This window comes from Oryctolagus cuniculus, chromosome 4, assembly GCF_964237555.1.
Source record: "Oryctolagus cuniculus chromosome 4, mOryCun1.1, whole genome shotgun sequence".
Classification (NCBI taxonomy): Eukaryota; Metazoa; Chordata; class Mammalia; order Lagomorpha; family Leporidae; genus Oryctolagus; species Oryctolagus cuniculus.
Genome location: NC_091435.1, coordinates 154234082 through 154259464, shown reverse-complemented (window position 1 = coordinate 154259464; position 25383 = coordinate 154234082). Strand labels below are relative to the sequence as shown.

General features: G+C 41.6%; 1 long non-coding RNA gene across 1 annotated transcript in view; it reads right to left on the bottom strand.

The window, feature by feature from the left end:
- LOC103350357 (uncharacterized) overlaps positions 1 to 24552 on the bottom strand; it is a 38863-nt gene extending 14311 nt beyond the window's left edge. The window contains exons 1-2 of the long non-coding RNA XR_518354.4: positions 24403 to 24552; positions 419 to 496 (exon numbers count right to left, since the gene is read on the bottom strand). This is a non-coding gene — a long non-coding RNA (uncharacterized lncRNA). The remainder of the gene's footprint in view (positions 1 to 418; positions 497 to 24402) is intronic.
- Positions 24553 to 25383: the final 831 nt, after the last annotated feature.

The window sequence follows — 25383 nt, the reverse complement described above, 5'->3', positions numbered from 1 at the left end:
GAATATGGAAACGTTTTGGTTATAAGTTGGCTTATTCTTTGTCATAATAGGATTTAGGATTTGTGGCAATAAAGATTAGTAGAATATGTAATGTTAAAATTTGGAGACCTTTCTGAATCAACATGCCTGCCTTAGCACTATTTTAGCCTGGGTACATGTTACCTGAGAAGGAGGCCACTGAATGAATTGGAGATTCACAGATCCAGTTCCCCCAGCTCCATTACAAGAAATGGAAGCCCCTGCCCCTCCATAACTTGGAGCTTCAAAGGATCCTTGCCGTCGAAGCACTCAGCCTGCATACCTCATCATCTCCTCCAGAGAAGCCTGGAGTTATCTAGAGTTGGTCTCAACATACTACCTTTGCCCCCAGAGGTACTTTGCAGCCCCTCCTACCTGACCAGTGTCCCAGCAAACTGACCTGTGTGTGCCGCGTCAACTGATCCCCTTGTCCTCCGGTTTCCAGCTCATTTGACCAACAGTAGGCACCACTGGGATACTGGAGGGAAGAAGAGGAGATTGAAGCCCCTTGACTTGTGACTCAGAAATGGGTTGCATCCCTTTCTGCAAAACCACCCTTCCTCTCATGTACATGTCTTCCATCATAGGGGCTCTGTCTGGCCTCCATCAACCACTTCCTCCACTTATCCCCTAAGAACCAAGGCTGGCAGTATCTCCCCAGTATCACCAGTCCTCAGTTTCCTTTAACATTGTCTGTATATCAGGAAAGGACTTCTTTCTGTCTGTCTGTCTGTCTGTCTGTCTTTTTTAAGGGTTCCTTTCAGTGTGCTTTTCCTTCTTTGCTGAGACCCTGATTAAATATTGCTGCTTCTGCCACTCAAACATTGAGGTTTCAGTCTGGGGCCCAATGCTGGGGAGGCAAGTAGGTCCAAAACATTCGCTACCACAGTCCATTACCGAATACTGCCTCCCACCCTGGGCATTGCAGGACAAATTATTTACTCTCCATGTTATTATTTTAGAAATACTGAAGTGCTGAGGCCATGGCTGAGTGCACACTGTGATTGGGAACAGATCGCCACAAGCCTCCTGAGTTCATTTGTGAGCCCATATTTTATCCTTGCAAATTTGTCTTCTGTCGTTTGTCCCAAAGATGCATCGCATTCACCAATGCCCATTTTCTCTGCTTTTATATTTCATTACCTGCCAACCCCTCGAGACAGTAAAGACCCGCTTATCACGAAGATACTGGGATCCAAAACAGAAAGAGATTGGGAGCAGCGAATTAATATTCACTGCCCATACTCAGTTCCATTTCCCATAATAATTTAACATTACCCTAATCCTTTCCACATGGGCCAGAAGAGAAAGATTTTTAAAACTTGAGTGAGAGTTACTCAGGGTAAATATTGACAGCTTGAAACACAGGTTCAAAATTTAACCAATTGAAATCCGAAGCTGGAAACTGTCTTTGTTGCAAAGCTACATAGAAGTAATTTTTAATAATATGTTATTGTCATTGTTGGCTGTTGGAAACTCAAACGGTTGAATAAAATATCTAGGAAGGCATGACCTCTGATTACAAAGAAGTTTTGTTCTAAAATGTCAAAAATTGAATGAGAAGGGGAAAAGAAGTAAAAAAAATATATATTTTTATTGCTCACTGTCTTGCTTCCTCTTATCCTCCATATTATTGAACTGTGAACAAATAATGGTCACATACACACACAAGTCCAACAATGTCTACCATTCTTCAGTATCTGTTGCGATTTGCCTCTATCTAAAGCAACATCTCCAAACACGAGGAAAGCCGGTAACATCCTGCTCAGGAATGTGACTGATCTGTGTGACTCATAAATCTCACCAGAGTTCATTTGAGAAAGTTTCCTGAAGCAAGAATTGTCAATAGTCAGAATGATTTCTCTTTCTCTTTGGCTAAATGGTATCTAAATGGTAATCAGGAAAAAAGGCAAGGGGCTTGCCTAGTGGTGCAGCAGGTTAAGCCACTGCCTGCAGTGCCGGTATCCCATTTGGGCACCGGTTCGAGTCCCAGCTGCTTTTTCAATGCCTGCATTCCATATCAGAGTACCAGTCAGAGTCCTAGATACTCTGCTTCCAATCCGTTTGCCAGTGAAAGTCCCTGGGAAAGCAGTGGATGATGGCCCAGGTACTTCGGTCCCTGCCACCCATGTGGGAGACCAAGAGGGAGCTCCTTGCTCCTGGCTTCGATTTGGCCCAGTCATGGCTATTGAAGTCATTTGGAGAGAACCAGAAGATGAAAGATCTCTCTGTGTCTCTCTCTATCACTCTGCCTTTTTTAAAAAAAAAAATGGCTGTATCATTTTTTTCTTCCAATATTTATAAATTCTTTTCTAAACTTCTCAATTCAGAACTAAATTTCACCTACAAATTTAACAATGAGGGAACCCTGCAAAATAGATCTTACAATCATATAGAGTTAAATGCCTAGAGATTGTAGTTTCACATGAGGATGTGAGTTTTAGTTTTACTGAGCAACGTAGGCACCAGAAAAAAAGAGAAAAGGCATGAGATGCCACCTTGCATAGGATCTGGACACTGCACATTTAGCTATAAACTAAGATGCTGAATTACATACCAGTTCAAGAAAAAGAAACGTGACTAATAACATTTGGCAAAGGAACGCTCTGGCACCTGAGAAGGGTATAAGGAAACAGCTATGACTTTTCCCTACTTCCTGAAATAAGCCAGGAATAAGGAATGCTGTGTCCCAAGAACCATCAATGTGACAGAACAGGCACTGGATTTTGACATGAACTATGAAGGACCATCCCCAAGGCCTCATTCTCTTCAGCCCCAGAATTTGGGGGAAGGGCAGGAAGGGCAGTGAGGGGGTGGACCAGATGATCATTAAGATCGCTTACTGTGGCAGAATCAGATGTATTCTAAATCTATCATAAGTTCCATTTCACACACATACGAACACACAAAAGAGATAAAAATGCCAGTTGTTATCTTTTTCCTCAAGCTTTGGTTTTGTTTCAGACCTTATTTTGGAAGGGGAAAGAAATCACAGATGAATCACTGCAAATTATGATCCCAGTCATGGATCTTATCAAACTCGGTGACTCATCCATTTTCAGCAGTTTTGCTAGCCTTGTGAAAAATGCAATTTCTTTCTCTGCCTCCTCCAAAGGCCAAAGGAACATGATTGCATCTTTTCTCCAACCTATATAAAAAGGCTATGACCATTCTTTATTTTTTTGTACACTGTAATGCTCAAATTCATGGAAAGAAAATCATCCAGGTCCATGCTGAAGTCAGTCTTTTTAAAAAACTAATGTTCCTGTTTTGATTTTCTGGCTTGTGGAGGATTTACTATTTAATATAATATTAATATTTATTCTATTTTGTTATTACTATCATTTCTTTAAAGTCCAGTTTCGTTTTGGTTCATAAAATGTCAATTTTATACAATGGTAAGAGCACAGGGTTTTGATTCAAGAACATATATATTGTGGCCAGCACTGTGGCATAGTGGGTGAAGCCACCGACTGCAGTGCTGGCAGCCCATATGGGCACCGGTTTGAGTCCCAATTGCTCTACTTTAGATCCAGCTCTCTGTGGATAGCTGTGACCTATGAGAGCAGCAGAGGATGCCCCAAGTGTTTAAGCCCCTGCACCTGTGTGGGAGACCCGGAAGAAGCTCCTGGCTCCTGGCTTCGGATCGGCGCAGCTCCAGCTGTTGCAGCCAATTGGGGAGTGAACCAGCGAATGGAAGACCTCTCTCTATCTCTGTCTCTGCCACTGACTCTCTGTGACTTTGCCTTTCCAATAAATGAATAATAATAATAAAAGAACATATATATTTATGTCCATCTCTGCTACTTATAGCTCCGTGACCTTAGGGTTGTCATTTACTTCATTGACTGAAAATTTAACTCTGGTCAAACAAAGAAACTGCTAAAACATCAAATTCACTTCTCAAGGGTACTGCAAAAATCAACTAAAATAATTTTATGCAAAATTATTTTAAAATAAATGATGAAAATATTTTTTCCCTATTTGTTTTTGTTCTAAATGATTTTGTACTCCTCAAAGTAGGGGAATGCTATGCATGTTTCAGGTTGGGGTTTGTTATTACTTTGAGAACTTTTGTATACATTTGAATTTCTGCTTGTCCAGTCCTCCATATGTTAATTCTTTTTCTAAGAGAGATTTTATTTATTTATCTGAGAATTAGAGTTATAGACAGTGAGAGGGAGAGACAGAGAGAAAGGTCTTCCATCTGCTGGCTCACTCTCCAAATGGCTGCAACAGTCAGAGCTGTGCCAATCCGAAGCCAGGAGCTTCTTCTGGGTCTCCTGCTGGGATACAGGGCCCCAAACATTTGGGCCATCTTCTACTGCTTTCCTAGGCCATAGCAGAGAGCTGGCTCAGAGGAGAAGCAGCCGGGACTAGAACCGGCGCCCATATGGGATGCCGGCGGCACAGGCAGAGGATTAACCTACTTCGTTACAGCGGTGGCCCTGCAATGTGAATTCTTAAAAACGTAACAGGCATCTAGCTAATCTAGAACCAGAATTAAAGTCTAAAGAGGAGAGCAGGTTCAGGTAGCATGCTGAAAGCTACAGTGGACTTAGCACAACTAAATGTCCATAGCAAGTGGTCTGTTCACACATACAGTACAAAAACATCTTCATGTGACTGAAATCTCACCCAGTCAGAAGTTCTGCAGCTATGGTGGCAATAGCTTAAGGACAGGGCTAATTTCCTTTCATTCTTCTACATGTTATTTAATGTCTACAAATTTCATGTATTTTGTGTGTACAGATTTAAAAACATAGTGACACATTTTCAATCAAAATCTTTATCCCCATTCTGCCCAAAACTTAAACCTTTCCCCCAAGTAGCTATTTTTAACATTTCCCGGGGCCTCCACAATGCAGGGTGTTTTGGGTTGTTGAGTTCACTGCCAGGAAACCCACTGACAGTTGTGATCACCATAGATAGCACTGGAAGAGACTGAGGGTTTGCAAACCCGGTGGAAGACGCTCTGAATTACCAGTTCGAAGTGCAAAAGCATGGTGAGAAGGCTTCTTTCAAATTTCTCAAAGAAAATCATTATAGTAACCTGAACATTTAATAAAGTTCCTTGAATTTAAGCCATCTGGGGAATTATTGGTTTTGAATTACTGGCAATAGTGAAGAGGGTTAAATAGAGTTTCAGAATGAAAATTAGTTTTATTTTGTCAGGAAGTGAGTGAGCAAAGAGGTGCAAAGGCAAGAAAGAGAAAGAGAAGATCACTGGGCTGATACCAGAAAGTGCAACCTAAATTCAGAGATGACAGAGCAGGTGAAGATTTGCAGTGTGGAGACCAAAATGTCACCTACAGCTGAGGATCGGGGTTGGGGGGTGGGGGGAGCCACCATGAAAACTTGAAGCAAATCCACAATCACCCACTTTGCTACCTGAGGTGTGAAGGAGATCTGATCTCTTCTCTCCCACTCCTTAGAAATAACCAGAAGAGGTAAAACCTCCAAAAGCATGGTTCCTTCTTTCCTGCACGGAAAACTTTGCTACAGTTCAGTTTTGCTGAAAATTAGTCCTCAGGACTGACTTGCCTGCAATATTGAATTTTGATCCTCACAAACCACATCACACACATAGCTTTCTCGCCTTAGTTTTCATCAAGCCGAAGTCCAGCCAGGGCTCCGATCCTCCCTCCAGCTCAGTGGAGGAAGTCCTGGGGCAGGGAGGGGGGGGGGCTTCACAGTTTTCATTCTTTGCAGTTCAGATACTCTGTCCCATACTTAGATTGCGCATGTTCATTCATATGACTGAAATGATGCATGATGGAGTGCTAGAATCAAAATCCTGAACTCAAAGCATTATGCCATTAATGGACTGGCATTAAAAAAAAAAAAATTGGTTATCCTTAACCTTTCCTAATGTCCCCTAACCCACCCCTAGGAAGAACTAAACCCAAACACCAGCGAGTAAAAGCAAATCTTTCTGAGTTAAAAAAGGCACTTAAAGACAGGAGTCACCAACACAATAAGCTTGAATACATGCAAGGATTTTGGAAATGAATCTGTTTAGAACTTCAGTCCCACACTTACTTGCTCTGTGAGCTTTCCTGATTCTTAACCCCTCTGGGTCTCAGTCTCCTCTTCTATAAATAAAACCATTCAGATCCACTAGATATGTTAAAAATTTGAAATCTGTGCATAGTTTTTTCATATGATTTTTGTGAAAAGTCCTTATATATATTGATTTATATACATTTTATATATTATATATTATTATATATTATATATATATTGATATATATATTGATTTCAAATATTTTGCATCAAAATAAGTTTATCTTTTCATTCCATCTTCCCATAAACTTTCTGAAGTAGCAGTACTCTTGTAGTGTCCTGTTCTAGGCAGTGGTAATAGCTCTGTGGACAGTGAAAGTGTTAGTGTGCTGGGAGAAGACAGACAATAAATGATAGGTAATTTATGTGAAGTGCTGGAGGTTGTAAACGCTCTAGGAGAAAGAAGAAGTCAAGGGTTTTGGAGTTTGGTGACCTTGTAGGGTGGAAGTAGGGAGAGAGTGCCGAGCTGCTAAAGGCCATGATCAGGTCAGGGCTCAGGGAGAAGGGGAGATCTGAGAAGACACTCAGAGAGCCATTTAGTCAGACAAGTGGTATTGGGCAGGCGAAAGAATTACAGGGACAGCTAAGCAAAGTCTCCAAGATCAATGACCATAGCATGGTGGGAGAAAGCAACTAATGGAGAAACTGGAAATGCAAGAGGAACAAGAAGAGCCGGATGACATAGGGCAGTAAAGCCACTGCGAGATCTTGGACTTCTCGGCAGGAAATGGACATGCTTCAAGTGGTTTTGAAGCAAGGTAGTGACACCATCAGATTCCTAATTTTGAAAGGACCTAAATCTGTATATACAAAATATATGAAACTTATATAACTAAAATCAAATTAAAAAAATAAATAATTTTGAAAGGAGCCCCAGCCTGCTGTATTGAGATTTCTCAATGGCGTGAATGCAGGATAATGATAGGACAACCCATTAGGAGGAAGAATGTGTGTGAGGAACAAAGCAGGTAATAATAGTTGAATGGTGAGAAGCTGTGAAGGTATGAACCTGGTTTGAAGGGAAAGGCTGGCAGTTTTCCTGATGAATTGAATATTATCTAGAGAGAGAGACAGGAATCAATGCAGACTTCCAGAGTTTGGGGCTGGGTAACTGGGGGTAGGGGGAGAGTGAATATCCACCAGCAGGCAATCTAGCTTAGTCACAACTTTCCGACGTCTATTAAACATCCAAGTAAAAATGTCCAGTGGATGCGTGTAACTATGAGTCTAGAGCTCAAAGAAGAGGTATAAATCGGATGTCTCAACACAAGAGTCATCAGCGTTTAGAAATTTCTGAGCAGTGAGTCTGGCTGACTTCAACAGGCAAGTAACTGAAGCTAGAAAGGGAAGAGGACCAACGACTAAGATAACAGATAAGCGAAGGAAGAGAAAAACCACATGTGGAAACAAAGTTAGGAGAGATGTTCAGAAAGAAGGAGATCAGTGATTGCAGATGCTACCAATAGGTTGTGTAAGGTGAGCACTGAGAATCGACTTGGCAACTTCAAGGTCATGACTACTAGCGAGAGCAGTTGGATACAGTAATGATGGTGGTAAAGGAAGCCTACAGCTCTGAGAAAGAGTTAATAGAAGAAGAAAACTTTGAGAAAGTGAGAATAGATGCTTTTTTGTGGATAAGTGGAGAAAGGGAATGAAATGGTAACTGCTATTGAAGTGAGGTCAAATTTTACTGTGATTCAGTGTTGTTACGTGTGTCAAGGCTCTGGGAGAAAGCTTGTCACTTGGCAGCTATTATTATCTGTATTTCCTATAAACATATTCTTATGCTTAGTAATATGTACCTTTAAAAATATTTATGCATTGGTTCTTCTCAATACATAAGCACCAGCAGATATATGTGATGAGGTTGGTCTATGCATGCAAGGGATAAGGAAGCTGAATTAGGAAATTCTCCCCTTGATTTGGGAATGTCCTTGTGTCTATATTCTTTTGTTTGTTTGTTTTAGATTTATTTATTCATTTGAAAGTCAGAGTTACATGGTTGGGTGGGTGGGTGAAGGAGAGATCTACCATCTGCTGATTCACTCCCCAAATGGCCATGACAGCCAGGGCTGGGTCACACTGAAGCCAGAAGCCCAGAACGTCTTCGGGGTTTCCCATGTGGGTGCAGGGGCCAAATGACTTGGGCCATCCTCTGCTGCTTTCCCAAGCACAAGAGCAGGAACCTGGATTGGAAGTGGATCAACCAGATCTTGAAGTGTTGCCCATATGGAATGCTGGGGGCACAGGCAGCAGCTTTACCTGCTACACCACAGGACCAGCTCCTAGTGTATCTACATTCTTGATAACCACATTTCAAGGAAAAAATGCCAAGGAGAGTTCCCCTCTAACCATTTCAGAGCTGTCAGACCTGAACCAAGAGTCTCACGGTCTCCCTGAAATATCTTGTTCTCTTCTTGATGCAACAAAACTTTTTTTCACAGAAACAACATCATAGTGATGCTTACATCCCTGAGACTTCTCCACTCTTCAAATCTATTTAATGCACAGTGTAGTTGAAATACTATGGGAAGGAGAAGAGGTAAAAGACTAGAGAAAGGGCCAGACCAGGAGGAAAAAGAGCATGACTGAGTGACAGTAGGTGACTCACTTGCATGCAAATTCCATTGCAATTAGTGACATTTATGTAGCATTTGGTGGTTGTTTGTTTTGTCTCCCCAGTGTACAACCTCACTTTCTGGGAGTAACACCTTGATCTTTCCTTAGGAGCTGTCAGTCTGTTATTGTCTCCAGGCTTGCTGTATGGTAAATCTGGCTATTGTGCCCTCCCCTTGGTGAGGGATAGGCTGACAGCCCAAGCTACACAGATCAGCTCTTCCTCTCAAAAGAAGTGACACCAAGTGGGAAAAGAATTACAAATGTCCCCTTACTGTGAGAATTCCTTTAAGAGACTGTCTGTTGGGGCCTTCTTCCAAAATGTATGGTTCTTCTTCAGTCAGCATGTTCTGCTATACCTGTAGCAGGTGTTCACACAGTATCAGCTCCATTTGGTGAGGTTATGTTCCTGCAGTTACATACTTCAGGTATAATCTCTAGATTGCCTTCATCCTATTCATCCCAAATCTCCAGTCTTTAGCCAGGCCTTATGTGAGGATACTGTAAAAAGCTCATGGAAAATATATACTGTGGAAAAATATGCATGGATTTCTAAAGTGTTTTGCACCGGAATAAATTTATCTTTTAATTCCATTTTGCCACAAAGTTTTTGAAGTACCCTCGTATCTGGATTATCATATATCTTAAAAATACATTCCCTTCTTTTCCTTTTTTATGTATGGAGTTTAGTTAGGCATAGCTAGTTGCTATGCATTTGCAAGCAAAGAATGCCAGGGACTGGGGGGACTCATCTAGAAGCATGAATAGACTGTGGATTCAAAGTGACTTCTTTCAACACAACTTTTACAAGATCGGGATCTGACTTCATGTATGCTTGGGTCTTTCCACTACTTTTATTTGCTGATAAGATCTGTTGCTATCAAATAACAATTGGAGAATAAAACCCCTCCGTTCTCCTGTTCTATCCTGGAAGTTACCATAATTGTGAAATAAACAAAACTGAAGCACCCAATATAAACAGAAAGAGGCTTCAAGTATATTGTATATTCTAAGCTGCCATTTGGGGGAAAAATGAGATCTTTCATCTATTAAAAATTCTTTCAATATATAACATGAGAATTAGTTAGCTAGATGCCATTATCAAGAGTCTTTTGCTCTTGACTATCAAACCTTCATGTGAGAGCCTTTTCCTTTGAATTCTCTGCCTCGGTTTTATGGGATGCTCAATGTAAACAGATGCCTCATATAAATCTCATTTTTATAGGTAGCTAATATACTAATATCCTACAGGGATGATTTAAGTTCCCAGGTGTCCAGGTTTTAACTAGGCTACAAAGAAAATTTAGCCAAGGACAACAGGACAAACCACGTAAGCTAGAAATGTCATGGTTCTTTCAGCAAACTTCAAAATAATGTCACACAAAGAACAGTCTGGCTAGGCAAGAGACTTCATTAACTGATGATGTAAAACAAATGTATAGACTTTGTTGGAGCCATTTAGAACTGTGAAATCCTTGTATATATTATTTATATACATAGTTGCACATGGAAACTTGGCGTAGCAAAATGTCTCATAATGAGATTGCATCAAAACAGCAACTCTTATTACCAGACCTACCATGCTGAGATTTTGTAACAGAATCTAAACTATTGGAGAGTGTTTAATACAAAAATAAATCAACAATACTTATAACACACCACACACACACACACACACACACACTCATACACACATGCTGGTGTATACATATTGTGAAGTTCCTAGGGAGATTAAATATAAACCTTTGCAGGAGAAGCTACAAGATAAGCTGCCTACCCAGAAATTAGATGAATCATATCTTTGACTCTTCTCTAAATACAAAGGTGGCCTTCGTTAGTTATTCACAAATAAGTTTGGCGGGGCAGGGGGATGTTGGAGGGGCGATGTTGTGGTACAGAGGGTTAAACCTCTGCTTGCAATTCCAGCATCCCATGTCAGAGTGCTGGTTCGAGTCCTGGCTAGTCAGCTTCCATTCCAGCTTTCTGCTAATGTACCTGGGAAAGCAGCAAATTATAGCCCAAGCATGTGGGAGACCCAGACGCAGTTCTAAGCTCCTGGCTTCATACTGGCCCAGAGTTGGTTGTAGGGGGTCATTTGGGGAAGGAACCAGTGGATGGAAGATTGTCTCTCCCTCTCTCCCTCTCTCTCTCTCTCCCTTCAAATAAATAAACAAATAAGTCTTTTAAAAATAAAAGAACTCCTGCCTGAGTTTCCAAAATGCCAGCTTGCCTTATGGATTTTGGACTTACCAGCCCCACTATTGTGTGAGCCAATTCTGTAAAATAATTCTTTGTCTCTACCCTTTCTCTCCATGGATAGATACACACACATACAAATTATATATCTTATATATATATATATCATATGGATTTGTGCATATATATGCACATATATATGTAAACTTATATATACATATGTACATACACATTAGGACAGGTGAGTACTTAAATGAATATTTGGAAAAATGCAAATACATCACCTCATGTATGCCCCAGTTGGTTAACAGCCCCATTTTGTTCACATACATATACATGGTTCGTAAGTACAGGCTTAGGTTGTTCTATTACTACAATGCCCAAACCCCCACATGCTGTTAAAATGATTTCTGAAAAGTTGCACATTTTGCCAAAATAAGTATCACCCCTCTTTTTTTTTAAGTAACATCCCTCATCTCTTCTTTTAAAGCACATTTTCTGTAAATTATATTTCTAGCATTATATTCTACTCAAAGTGAAACTATAAGAAAGGGGAATCCCAGGCAGGTTTTCTCATACCATACATTCAAGGATCCCCAGAACTTTGGTAGAATTCCTGAACTCTCTTTGGAGTTCAGCGACAGACAGGCAGGAACTCAGGAAACCCTGGTGCAGAGAAGTCTAATTCGGAAACTGAGAACTCTAAGTCAAAGTTCAAACTAAAGAGCACAGAGACCTTAAATCAAGTCCATTCATTCATTCCACACTGACTAAGCAGTCACTGCGTAGAGGAATCTGTGCTTGGCGGTATGCGTGGGAGAGGTGGCACACAAGCTATGATCTCAAAGGATGCCAAGGATGTACTTGATCCCAAATGTGAGGTAGATGAAGCTGTGTGGTGTTCCTAGAATATACCCTGTAGAACAAGACAAATATAAAAGTCAATGTAATACAAGACAGAAACTCTAATGTCTCATTGGTGTGAAAGGGAGGCCATGGGGCCGGCACCACGGCTCAATAGGCTAATCCTCCACCTGCGGCGCCGGCACCCCGGGTTCTAGTCCCGGTCGGGGCGCCAGATTCTGTCCCGGTTGCCCCTCTTCCAGGCCAGCTCTCTGCTGTGGCCTGGGAGGGCAGTGGAGGATGGCCCAGGTCCTTGGGCCCTGCACCTGCATGGGAGACCAGGAGAAGCACCTGGCTCCTGGCTTCAAAGCAGCCATTGGGGAGTGAATCAATGGACAAAGGAAGACCTTTCTCTCTGTCTCTCTCTCTCTCACTGTCCACTCTGCCTGTCAAAAAAAAAAAAAAAAAAAAAAAGGGAAAAAAAAAAGAAAGGGAGGCAGTGGATGAAAACATCTATAAAGGGACACTAAGGCAGTGCTCTGGGACCCCAAAGGGCAGGATGCTTGCAAATAGAAGCTGGCAGCCAGGGGTCATGGCCAGGGAATGGTCTTCAGAGTCACTAATCCCCAAAGGGATGTGTGGTGGTGCCCATCTCCCTTCATACTGCCTTGTGTAATTCAAAATCAAACAGTACTCAACTTTGTTTTCTAATTAAAGAAATCCAGCTATGTTCTATGTTCCCAAGTTCTATTAGTGATTTTTTTTCTGCAATAATACATTCTTTCCAAAATAAATTTTGGGGACTGGTTCTGTTCTACTGGGTTATTAAATTCATTCGTCATGGGGCCGGCGCTGTGGCACAGCAGGTTAAAACCCTAGCCTGAAGTGCCAGCATCCCATATGGGTGCCAGTTCGAGACCTGGCTGTTCCACTTCCAATCCAGCTCTCTGCTATGGCCTGGGAAAGCAGTAGAAGATGGCCCAAGTCCTTGGGCCCCTGCACCCACATGGGAGACCCAGAGGAAGCTCCTGGCTCCTGGTTTCGGATCGGTGCAGCTCTGGCCGCTGCGGCCAATTGGGGAGTGAACCATCAGATGGAAGACCTCTCTCTCTCTCTCTCTCTCTCTCTCCCTCTGCTTCTCCTCTCTGTGTAACTCTGACTTTCAAATAAATAAATAAATATTTAAATTCATTCATCAGTCTCTCTATAAAAGAACGCTTCAAGTTTTATCATCACAAGCCACACCCATTCATTTACATATCATCCTGGCTGCTTTCCTACAAAAGTAGAGTTGAGTTTTTGTTACAGAGACTGATGGCCTACAAAGCTCAAAAGAATTACTACCTGGATATGAATGAGAAAAGTTCTCTAATTCTTGATCTATAAGGTAGTTCAGCACAGGCAGAAGCACAGAAAGGATATACAAGTTACATTTCTTTACTTGAGAAAATAGGCCAGCATCCTCATAAAAAGCCTCACAATACCAGGTAGTTAACCTCTGTGGATGAAATCTACCTCTTGGTAATACATCACTTAAGCCTAGGCAGTAAATTGGTCAAAGATCATGACATTAATGTGTATGCAAAGCAAAGTGCATTCACTGGACCACCGGTGCCACGTGACTCTCCTATTCCCACTGCACTCCCCGGGAGACAATCATAATCACACTTGATCTTAGCCAAAAGGCCGAGAAGCGATAACAATCATAATCAAACTAAGGATCGGAAGGTTGCTTGATGCTCCCAGATTCAAGGTGGGGTGGGTACTGAAGTGAATTGTAGAGGTGGCAGTTGGAGAAAACCTAACGCAGCCATCTTAGACAGGGTTAGCCTTGTCAATGGAGCTGGAATTCCAGAGATCCTTGCACCCCCATACTGAGCTCCTTTGGAAATCTGAGTCTGTTCATGGAGGCCACACTGTATTTTTCAAGTCTAGTTTCCAATCTACTAAGGCTCTATAGATGAAGAGTTACATTAGTCTATCAGGTTTCTTCAAGTGCACCTGGTCTTCAAGTTCAACTCAGAGGAGTAAATGGCACCTTTTTTTTTTTTTTTTTTTTTTTCCCTCTTCATTGACACAAGTTGAGAGTCGATTCAGTCCTTCCCATTGCCACATATCTTCCCGTGTCAACAATTACTTCCCGGGGAACTAATTTGATGTCACAATTCTGTGTTCACCTATTCATGAGAGTGGACAAAGAGCTCATTCACAGACCCCAAAATCTTACCATATCCTGATTTATATAGGCAAGTGCATCAGTAAACACATCAAGATCTTTCGGGGGAAGCAGCAGTTGCTAAACAAACTTGAATGTGTATTTCCTTACCGTCTCTAAGTGGAAACACATAGCTGACTTTTTCTGTTCTAGATGTGGTGCTCCCACATTGGTGGGTAGCTCTTGGTCCCGCTCTCTGCATCTGTTCTACTTTGTAAGACTTACTTTGCCAGGGCTGTGCCAAGTTTTTAGTCATTTCATGTAGTCAATAATGGTATGTCTCTGAATGACCAATTATCAATTTCTAATTTTTTATGATGCTGATAAGGAGCGTGGACATTCCTCAAAGAAGTGTTTGCAGGGATGGGGCTTTGGCACACCACCCAACATCATAGTGCTTGTTTGAGTCCTGGATACACGGCTTCCAACCCAGCTTCCTGATAGTGAATCCTGGAGAATGGCGATTAAAGCTTTAAGTGCCAGAGTTCCTGCCCCCCATGTAGGAGAACTGGGTAGAGTTCTGGGTTCATGGCTTCAGCCTGGATAGCCTTGACTGTTGTGGGCATGTGGGAAGTGAACCAAGAGGTAGAAGATTCTCTTTCTTCTTCTTTCTCTCCTCTCTCCCATTCAAGTACATGAAAATACATATTTTTAAAAAAACTAACCTGAAATTTAAAAACCTGAAATGTTTGCAATCCAAAAGCTAACCTTTTTAAGCCTTTTTAAAGATGGAGGGAAGATAAAGAGAAATAACACTTTTAATGCCACTTTGCTTGGTATTTTCCACATAAAGTATTTATTTTAAACCTCAAAGCATTTACCTCTTTCATAGATGAAAGTTGGGGCTCAGGTAAATGAAACAACTTATCCAAGTTCTTATAACCAGTAAATGGTGAATCCAGGAATACAAACCAAATTGCCATATTCCAAGGTCTGATCTCATTCCATCATACCATGTTATCTTTTTCCAACATCAGTTAGTCGGTAGAATTGGTAGCTCTTAAAGCTGCTGATGGAATACCATGAAAAATCCTGTAGTTTAGAGCTTATTCTTGGTCTTAGATTTCATACACTCACCATCACACCCGCAGCTCTGTCAATTATATGCTTTCTGGAATAAGGTAGAAATCAACAGGATAAATAAATTGATATTTCTATCACACTCTCACAACACTGACTTACTTCTTAGTGGTTTCCAAGGAACACTAACTTCCATCAATAGTCATTCAGATAACTCAGCAGATTCTTACCTCGTTCCTACCATGGGCCATTCATTTTGCCAGAATTTATAAAAGATCCCCACCACAGACCAACCTAATGACTGTACACATTGGCTACACGGTGAACTAAGATCCCTACATAGGCTTGAGAAAATTAGGGTTTTGTAGATGCCAAAGCAGAAACATTTTTTTAATCACTGAGTTTTTCTTTTAGTGTGTAAAAATAGCAGAGAGGTTCCAGGTTATGATGAAAAATCTGTTAACCACACAATGAATTTGCCATCTACTCAGGGCAGCTGATGACCAAGCCACCTAACCAAGAAATCCTGTTTGGTAGTGAGTGTTCCTGTTTACCAAATCACAAACAGTCAACCATTTCCAGTCAAAAGAGTCTATCAGACCCTGGCAGTGACATCAGCATTTGATGATATCTCCACTGCCCTCCGACACGCCTCATGGCTGTGGCAGCTAATCTACCTGCACCACCCGAGGATAGGAAACAAGTGAAACATGAAACACGGGGCACTGGCCAAAAAGAATTTAGAAGACTATTTGCTCTCTATACCTCAGTGTGTTCTTTAAATTGGGAATGGCATCCCTGTCCCACAGAGGCATTGGAACAAAAATGAAATACAGTTGAAATAATGCTCACTGATTTAGCAAAAAAGTTACCACTTACCAGAAGCAAAGTATTGTGCTGGGTACTGGGGATATACGAATAAAACAAAACAGGTGATTCTCATGCTCTTCTGGGTTGTTATGTGTAGTGGGGCAGACAGACATAAGAGGAACAGTCACAGAATGAGCTGAATAATTAACATCTGCCTAATGTTATAAAAATGTTGTGAATTACAGCTTGCTGTATAGGTGTGTATAACAAATGCTCCCTGTGGGAGACTGGACAATGGCCCACATCCATGACCTAACTCCCAGAGCCAAGGAAATGGGGGGAGGGTGGCCTGGATTCTCCAGGTGAGCCCAATCTATTCACAAAGTCCTGAGAAGTGGCAGAGGAAGGCAGAGAGAGGTTTGACAGCTCAAGAGGAGGGCAGAGGAATATTACATAAGAAGGCCAACCTGCCATTGCTGGGTTGGAAGATGACAGACGGAACCACAAGCCAAAAAATGTAGGTGGCTTCTAGGAGCTGAAAAGAGCAGAAAAAAGCTCCCCTGGAATCTCCAGAGGGAAAGAGACAGCTGACATCTGGGTTTTATACCAGTGAGGCTGGCATTAGACTTCTGACCTAAAGAACTGATGTCTCCCTGTTGTTTTAAATAAGATTTTTACAGCAGCCACAAAACATTCATACAGTCCCAAACATAATGGCATGGGGAGAGAAGGGACTCATGAAAATCCTCATTGAGGAATTTCAGACTTAACAGATAAGTTGGAGTTAGGTAGAGTGCCTTGCCCACAAACTGTCATCCCACCCTCCACATACGACACCCCAACCCTGGTAAAGATGCCCACTGCTTCCTCACTGGTGGCTGCTCCTTGTTTTCTTGAAATAGCAGGTGCAGAAGGTCATCTTCCTGCTAGGCTCTGTGAGACTCCGGAGCTCTGATGGGGGCCTCCTGACACCACACATCCACAGAACATGCCTTCTTTCTTCCACTAAGTGGTTTCTGAACGGCTACTATGTCCAGGCCCTATTCTAGGGGCCAGAACAAAGGAGAGACTTAGTGTTCCTGTTAGTGGAGTATAGCTAAAGTTCAACTTTTAAAAAAATATTCATTTATTTATTTAAAGGCCGATACACCAACAGGGAGAGCTTCCATCTGTTAGTTCATGCCCCAGATACCCCCAACAGCCAGAGCTGAGGCAGGCTGAAGCTGCGAGGTGGAAACTCTATTCAGGTCACCCACTTGGGTGGCAGGAACCCAAGTTCTGCCTCCTAGGGAATGCGTTAGCAGGAAGCTGAAATTAGAAGCCGAACCAGAACTCAAATCCTGGTACTCTGATATGGAATGAGGACATCCCAAGCAGTCTTAACCAAAGGCACCTTAACCACTGTGCCAAACCGCATGTCCTAGAGTTTATCTTTATGCAGACGATTAACTCTATTCAGTATTTTTTTTTTTTTTTGAGAAACCATGCATGGAAAAATTGGTGCCAACTTAGAAAGGGCTGTGGTCTTAAAAAGTGCCAAGAAAGAAAAACTCCATCCAAAAGAGATCCCATGAAAAGGTTGCAAGTGTTGGCAATCTAGTTAACGTGGCCAGAAGACTTGTGTGGCATTGCTACTTCCTGTTCTTTGCCGGAAGGATTTGAGCAACGTTAGCTACAGCAAGGGAGACGTCACAGCTCAAGCTCCAAGAATTGCCTATACTAGACAGAGAGTTGGCCTCTGATTTTACAACTGCTGTAGATTCCTCCTAAAATCCTAATAGCAAAGCCCGAGAAAAGATTCTGCTATAAAACTCAAAGTGAGAAACTCACAGATATTATTGAAATATAATAAAAACAAATGGCACCACAAGAAGTGCTTGGCATAAACACTATTAAAGTACTATGAAAACATCTATGGTAATTTTAAAATTCAATTATTTTGTAGCCCTACATATGGATTTCTGTGTTCCCCTGAAATTGTTCTTAATATTTGGGATTTCAGGGTTCATACATTTTTTTAAGATTGATTTATCTATTTGAAAGTCAGAGTAACACAGAGAGAAGGAGAGGCAGAGAGAGAGAGAGAGAGAAATCTTCCATCCGCTGGTCCATTCTCCAATTGACCACAACAGCCGGAGCTCCGCCAATCTGAAGCCAGGAGCCAGGAGCCAGAAGCTACCTCCGGGTCTCCCACACGAGTGTAGGGGCCCAAAGACTTGGGCCATCCTCTACTGCTTTCCCAGGCCATTACAGAGAGCTGGATTAGAAGTAGAGCAGTCGGGACTCGAACCAGTGCCCATATGGGATGCCAGCACTGCAAGTGGTGGCTTTACCCGCTATGCCACAGCGCTGGCCCCTATTGACTGTTTTAATATCATCAGCATAACATCAATCTAGCATAGGTATGTGCCCCATTCAATGGATCTTCCAAATAGGATCCTGGTGGGGCAGGTCCTCGTCAGACTTTTTAAAGCATGTTGCAATCAAGCATTATGAAGAATTCTGAAGTAGCTTCAACTGCCTATTGGTTTGAGAAGGTGACCTGCCAGTCCCTGGATATTTGGGTGGGAGACATTAATCAAGCATTCCTTTGTCAGTGTTCGTTAAATGTAGTTAAATGATCCTATCTGTCCGGGCTGTTTAGACCTGTCAGAAGTAATCTACCCCTTCTTGAGGATTGCCAAACAGGTTTTCATCCCCAATGACTCAGTCATTTATTCCCGTTTAAATACAAACCTTCCCTCTGTAAGTCCTGGCTCACTCTTAAACACTCCACGTGTGCTTAACATGCCACACTGTATAAAGTGGCTGGGATTGTTAGGGATTCTTCACATTTCTCTGAACACTATAAATGTGGCCAAATTTTCCTCCAGGGAGTTGGGGAGAGGAGAGAGTAAATTGAGGGCAAACCACAGAGACAGCAAGTGGGGATTCTCAAGCTGGACTCCGGAGGATGAGCTCAAATGACTGTGTGCTTGTTGACCCAGAACGGAAAACAAGAAAACATGCACTATCCAAGCAATGCACAAATAACAGGTCAAAAATCATTCTTATGCAATCTCTGAACTGTACCGCATGGTGAAAATCTACAACAGAGAAGCTAACATGAAATTCCCTTTCACTAGGACAAGTATTTTTAATATTGGAACAAAGAGCTCAGAGCTACTTGCTTCATCACCATGGGCCACTGTTTGGAAGCGGGGCTGGCACTGTGGCGCAGTGGGGTTAAAGCCCCAGCCTACAGTGACGGCATCCCATATGGGCAGTGGTTCAAGTTCCAGCTGCTCCACTTCCCATCCAGCTCTCTGTTATGGCCTGGGAAAGCAGTGGAAGATGGCCAAGTCCTTGGGACCCTGCACCCATGTGGGAGACCTGGAAGAAGCTCCTGGCTCCTGGCTTCGGATCAGCTCAGCTCTGGCCATTGCAGTCATTTGGAGAGTGAACCAGCGGAATGGAAGACTGCTCTCTGCAACTCTTTCAAATAAATAAAATAATTCTTAAAAAATAAAAATAATAAAAATAATTTTAAAAAGTTTTTAATAGCTTTAACTAGGATCCAGGTTGCTTGCACAGTGGGCCTGCAGCAAGAGACACATTTTGTTCAGCAGTAGGAATTGTCCACTCTCTAACTGGAATAGGGTTTGGGATTTAAGAGCTTTAGAGAGAAGTAAATACTCTCTCACCAAGTAATTTCTCTTAGAATCTCTGCCAATGTACTGCTTGACAATACACAGGGAGATGTGCCTGAAAAGATGTTCATGCCTGTTTTGTTTATAATTGGAAAAAAGAAGAAATATACACAAAAAGGATCTGCCCACATAGTCAACAAAAAGTGCTTTAGTTAATTCTGGTGCATCTATAGCCATCAGCAATTATTTGCAACATTTTTTTGAAGATTTATTTTTATTTATTTGAAAGGCAGAGTTACAGAGAGGAAGACAGATCTTCCAGTCGCTAGTTCACCCCTCAAATGCCCACAACAACTGGGGTTGGACCAGGCTGAAACTAGGAGCCAAGAGCTTAATCTGGGTCTTTCATGTGGGTGCAGGGGCCCAAATACCTGAGCCATCTTCCACTGCTTTCCCAAGCACATTCGCAGGGAGTTGGATCAGAAGTGGAGCAGCCAGCACTCAAACAGGTGCCCATAGATTTTTTTTTTTTTTTTTTTTGACAGGCAGAGTGGACAGTGAGAGAGAGAGACAGAGAGAAAGGTCTTCCTTTGCCATTGGTTCACCCTCCAATGGCTGCCATGGCCGGAGTGCTGCGGCCGGCGCACAGCGCTGATCCGATGGCAGGAGCCAGGTGCTTCTCCTGGTCTCCCATGGGGTGCAGGGCCCAAGCACCTGGGCCATCCTCCACTGCACTCCCTGGCCACAGCAGAGAGCTGGCGTGGAAGAGGGGCAACCGGGACAGAATCCGGCGCCCCAACCGGGACTAGAACCCGGTGTGCCGGCGCCGCTAGGCAGAGGATTAACCTAGTGAGCCGCGGCGCCGGCCAATTTTTAAAAGAAATTTGTTTTTCCTCATTCACACTTTTCTGTAGTTCTTCTAATTTTTTCTATAAAGATCACAGTTTGCATTGGTTATTAGGAGACAAAAAAATTCTAAAGATAACTATGAAAGTACTGATATTAATACAATATAAAATACTGAAGAAGGCTTTTCTTTTTAAAACAGTTACTGAAAAACCAAATGTTTACTATTAGCCAACCAATTCTTTTTTGTAAGATAGATTTATTTATTTGTTTATTTGAAAAGCAGAGTTACAGAGAGAGAGGGGGAGAGAGACACAGAGAGAGAGAACTCCTATCTACGGATTTACTCCCCAAATCGCTACAGCAGCCAGGGCTGGGCCAGACCAAAGCCAGGAGCCAGGAGCTTCATCTAGGTCTCCCACATGGGTGGCAGGGATGCAAGGACTTGGGCCATCTTCCACTGCTTTCCCAGGAGTATTAGCAGTGTGTTGGATCAAAGGTGGAGCAGCCAGGACTCGAACCACCACCCATATCCAGCATTGCAGGCAGCAGCTTAACCAGCTGTGCCACAACACCAGCCCTGCCAACAAATTATTAATCACTCAGTCAGCTATCCTTTATATTTGTCTGAACTGTATTTAATAACCACACCAATTAGTATTCTCTTTCATTTTTCTGTTCTCCATTGAGAAATTTATGTTACTCTCTGAAAAAAGCAATAAGAGTATGACTTAACTATATTGTTAAATAACTCCTTTACTTCAATGCAGTGGAAGAGGGCTTCTCACTTAGAGAAAAATTTGTATTTACATACCTGCAAAAGTGGACTGAGCTGAGAATCTACAGATAAACATGCTTTTCTTTTTACTGCAGTGGTTTTCATACCCTTCCTATTAGAAGCTTGTCCTTGAATTACTCATATTGCCTAGGCCAAGATTTCGAGTTCATAAGTTTAACTAAGTTCTGCTAAACAAGTGAATGAAGTACCTATATCAGTGGGTTTTTATTTTATTTTATTTGGCCTCAAAAAGCATTGTTTAAATTTGATGGTCAAAGAGGAACTCATCTGATTCAGATAGGGGTGGGAAGGACCAGATCTGAGGATGACCATACAATTTATCATACAAACTAAAATATTATTGGAAGTGAAATAAAGCACTATTAATAATTGCTTTGGGATAACAGATTTTACAAATCATTCCTTTTAGTTTTAGGAAGATCAAAAGTCTAAGTTGTCCAAAAGTAGTAAAGGAAATCATTGAGAATTGGCTATATAAAATGAAAAAATACTATAACTGAAGTCTAGAACCAAACAACAAATTGGACAAAAACTAAAACTGAAACACAGAGAGCTACTCTGGTCAATTTAGAAAGTGTTCAAAGAAAACAATGGGGAGAAAATGAACCTCTCCCAAAAAGGGGTAGCTGCGTAGGGGGAAAAACACAAATGAAAATATTCAACAAAAACACAAAAAAGATGCTCAATCTCACAATTAAAGAAGTGTAAATCAAAACAAAAAAACCTCTTTCACCTAATAGGTAGGCAAACATTAAAGTGAAGATACCTCGTGTTCATTAGCCCATAGGGAAGCAGTCATTCTTAACTCTGGTGATAAAGGTATTAATAAATTAAAACATTTTAGGTGACCATAAGCAATAGCTACCAAAATAAAAAAAATTGTCTTTCACCTGGATATTACAGAGCTACAAACTGACTTGAGACATATATATTTATATATATTTAACATATTACTGATATGTATGTTTACATATATTATAAAATTTTATAATTATATATGTTTATGTAATATGTATACTATATATATTATTGATATTTATAGGTATAAAACATGAACAATGGGTTGTCCGAGCAGAAGGAAACCTGGACACAACCTAAATGTTTATCAATTAGGGAAGGATTAAATATATCATGGAATAGAATATCCATATGGTTGACCGCAGCTAATAAAATGAAAACTGAGTGTTTTGTAGGATACAATACAAAGAGATCTTGGACATGTCAATAAGGCAAAAAGAAAAACAAAAGCAGTTCTGAACGTTATGTGTCTTATGTTTTGCATTCTGTGCACTGTTAGGAGGCTACCTGGATAATACCTGTGGGGTGATTAAACCCATCGCAAAGGGCATACAAGTGATTGTCATTGTTACAGGGATTCAGTGAAGGCGTGGGTGCAAGAGCAGACCTTTATTTTCTGTTTTGTGCCTTTCTGTCTCCTTTGAATTTTCTAAATATGTTCACGTGCTCCTATCATAAATTTTTAAGATGTCAACAGAGGTTATCTATGTGGTAGGATTATTGTAATAAATATTATAAAAGATGGAGAAAGCTATGTGTGGGGAAAATAAAATGGGATGCCCAAGTCAAGAGACATTCCCGACTTGCACAATCACACCACTTCCGTGAACTATGAAAAGTCTGAAACATAAACATCTTCCTTTGCAAAATAGTTAGCAGTTGAGCGATGCATTTGCCCAAATGTTTATTACAATATTGAAGTTACAAAGATGCCATCCTTGCCCTCTTGTGAGAGGATGAGAGAAGAAGTTGTGAGAGCAGATGGACGTCAACATATTCAAACAAGAATCCAGAGTACCCACCCAGCCCCCTCTTTGCTCTTGGCCCTCAGTTAATGGGAGACGCCAATGCTTCTATGGAGCCTCTCCCAGTATCATTCTTATAAGGCGTGAAATCCCCAGGCTTAGATACCTTTCTGAAGAGGGGACTGGGTAGAATGAAGTTACAACTAGGAAGGAGATGCCCTCTCCACCCGTGCGGGGAGGATCTTCCAGAAAGGCACAGAAGAGCAGCTCCGACCAGGGGCCAGACCCAAGTACACTCTGTTCTCAGTTAGACCAAGTACCAAATGTGAGAGTGAGAAGCATGAGTAAAGGGTCTTTCCCCATCACACCCGACAGGAAGCTCGGGAGGAGACATCAGAGGCACTGAAGGGAAAAACTAAACAGGTGTTTAATTCTCCTTCTACCCCAGTAGATTCATGACTTAATGGGTTTTTGCTATTGTTTGGCTTAATTTCTCCTGACCTTTTTATCAACAGTAAAATACCTGAATTTGTGGTATTTTTCTAAAATTTCATTCTCAATCCAATTTTTTCAATAAATAAAATTCCTCAGCAGTCCAACGAGGAGCTTTATTATTTCATGGTTATTAATGGCAACAGTCACTCAGCATTTACTATTACCCCAGTACCATGACGGGTGCTGTACATAAACCACCTTACACAATACCTGCTGTGTATTAACCCACTTTATAGATAAGGAAACTGAGGCCCAGAAGAACACAACAAGATCACCCAGCCAGCAAATGAGTGGCTAAATACTTTACAGATGCTACAAAACGTCTCCAAAGGTAAACCAAATAAAGATGAATTTGCCTTAAGAATGTGGCTTCTTCCGTCACTCATAAACGAGACTGGGCTCGACAAAACCAAGTGATGTGAAAGTGTGAGAACTGAACTCAGCCACAGGTTCATCCAGCCCTGGACCTTCCTGCACTGATGGGAAGCCATTAGTCACACATGGCTACTGAGCACTTGATACATGGCTATTACCCTTGTAGAACTGAGTTGTTAATTTCATTCAGTCTTAACTAACTTAAAATTAAATAGATACATGGCTGCTGTATTGGGCCACACAGTTCCAGGCAAAGTCATTCAAAATGGAATCAAAAGGAGGTGTAGAGGGAGAAGAAAGGATATAAAATCCCAGAGTGTGAGCTGGAATAAAAACCTTTACGGGACCATCTCCAGTCACCCACTCTTTTTACACAGATCAGTAAACGGAAGACCCAGAGAGATTAAGCAGTTTGTTAAGGTCACACAAGCTTGCAAAAGGCCACTTAGAAATCCTACCTTTTAATGAATTTTCAGCTATGTTGTTAAATGTTTAGCCATGGTGTTAAAGCAATTGCAGAGGATTGAAGTAAACAAAGGAAAACAACACCAAGGATTTCCCCTGTACTCTGATGTCTGTTTGAAGTAAGGAGTGAGGAAGTGTCCAGGCAGAAGGCTCTCAGCCCTGGTTACTGATCTGCTGTCTCAGGAAGAGATAACGTACTGTAATGTCCCCTCAAGTCAGAAAAGCCTAAGTAAATATAAAACTAACCTGCTGGTTAATTCCACGGCCTCCTGTGAGGTGCACTTCGCAACCGTGTTTCGATGTTCCAATTCTGGTATTAAAAAAAAAAAGATCTAACTCTATTAATATTCCCTAAAGCATGGCTTCTTCCCCACCGTCTCCCCACAAATGGGTAGAGACCCGTGCACCTCCCTCACGAGAAGCTCTTCTATTTAATTAGGTTAATAGGTTACAGATAGGTTAATTGGGTTAAGTCCTGGGCAGATCCAAAGTGCTTTCTAATTGCCGCTGCTATCCCAGTGCCTGAACGGAGCCGCGCGGGGTCACCAGGACCCACACATCTCCTTCCCTGTCACCAGGGGCCCATCCTAACACGGCACCGGTGCAGACCGCCACATGGGGCCACCTCACTGCCCACACTCCTTGACAAAGGCATTTTGGAAAGAGTACGTTCTGCCTTATAAATGATTTCTTCTAGGTTTCCAATGAAACAACTCATTTAAAAAAAATTTTTTTTTGACAAATGAAAGGGGGAAAAATGCCTTTTCAAATCCAGGGCACTTGAAAGTTTCATTTTCCTGTTTTAATTTGCTTCGGCGTTTCAAGGGAATAATAATAGTTTTTTAATGCCAAAGGTGCTTTCATCACTCAAAGCCCTCTAATTTCCTCCCATATTGCAAGTAATGTGTTAATAGTTCCAAAATGAAATATTACCTAAAACACAACTTGGTAATTTTCCTCACAGTTCAAAGTTATTTGAAAAAGAAGCATCACCTTTTGCAAATATTTACTTTGCAACAAGGAGACACGGCAAATTATCTGCAAGAGCTCCTCTCCTCTTCCTTTTTGTACCGTCTTTGTCTTTGAATCTTCCATTGGGGAAAAAAAGAAATAAATGAGGAAAGGAAGAGAAAAATCCCCTCTTCCTTTTATGTTCAAACACCAGGTTCCACCTAAGGACCTGAATGCTACCTTTAAAATGAAATAATCCTCACAAGAACATACATA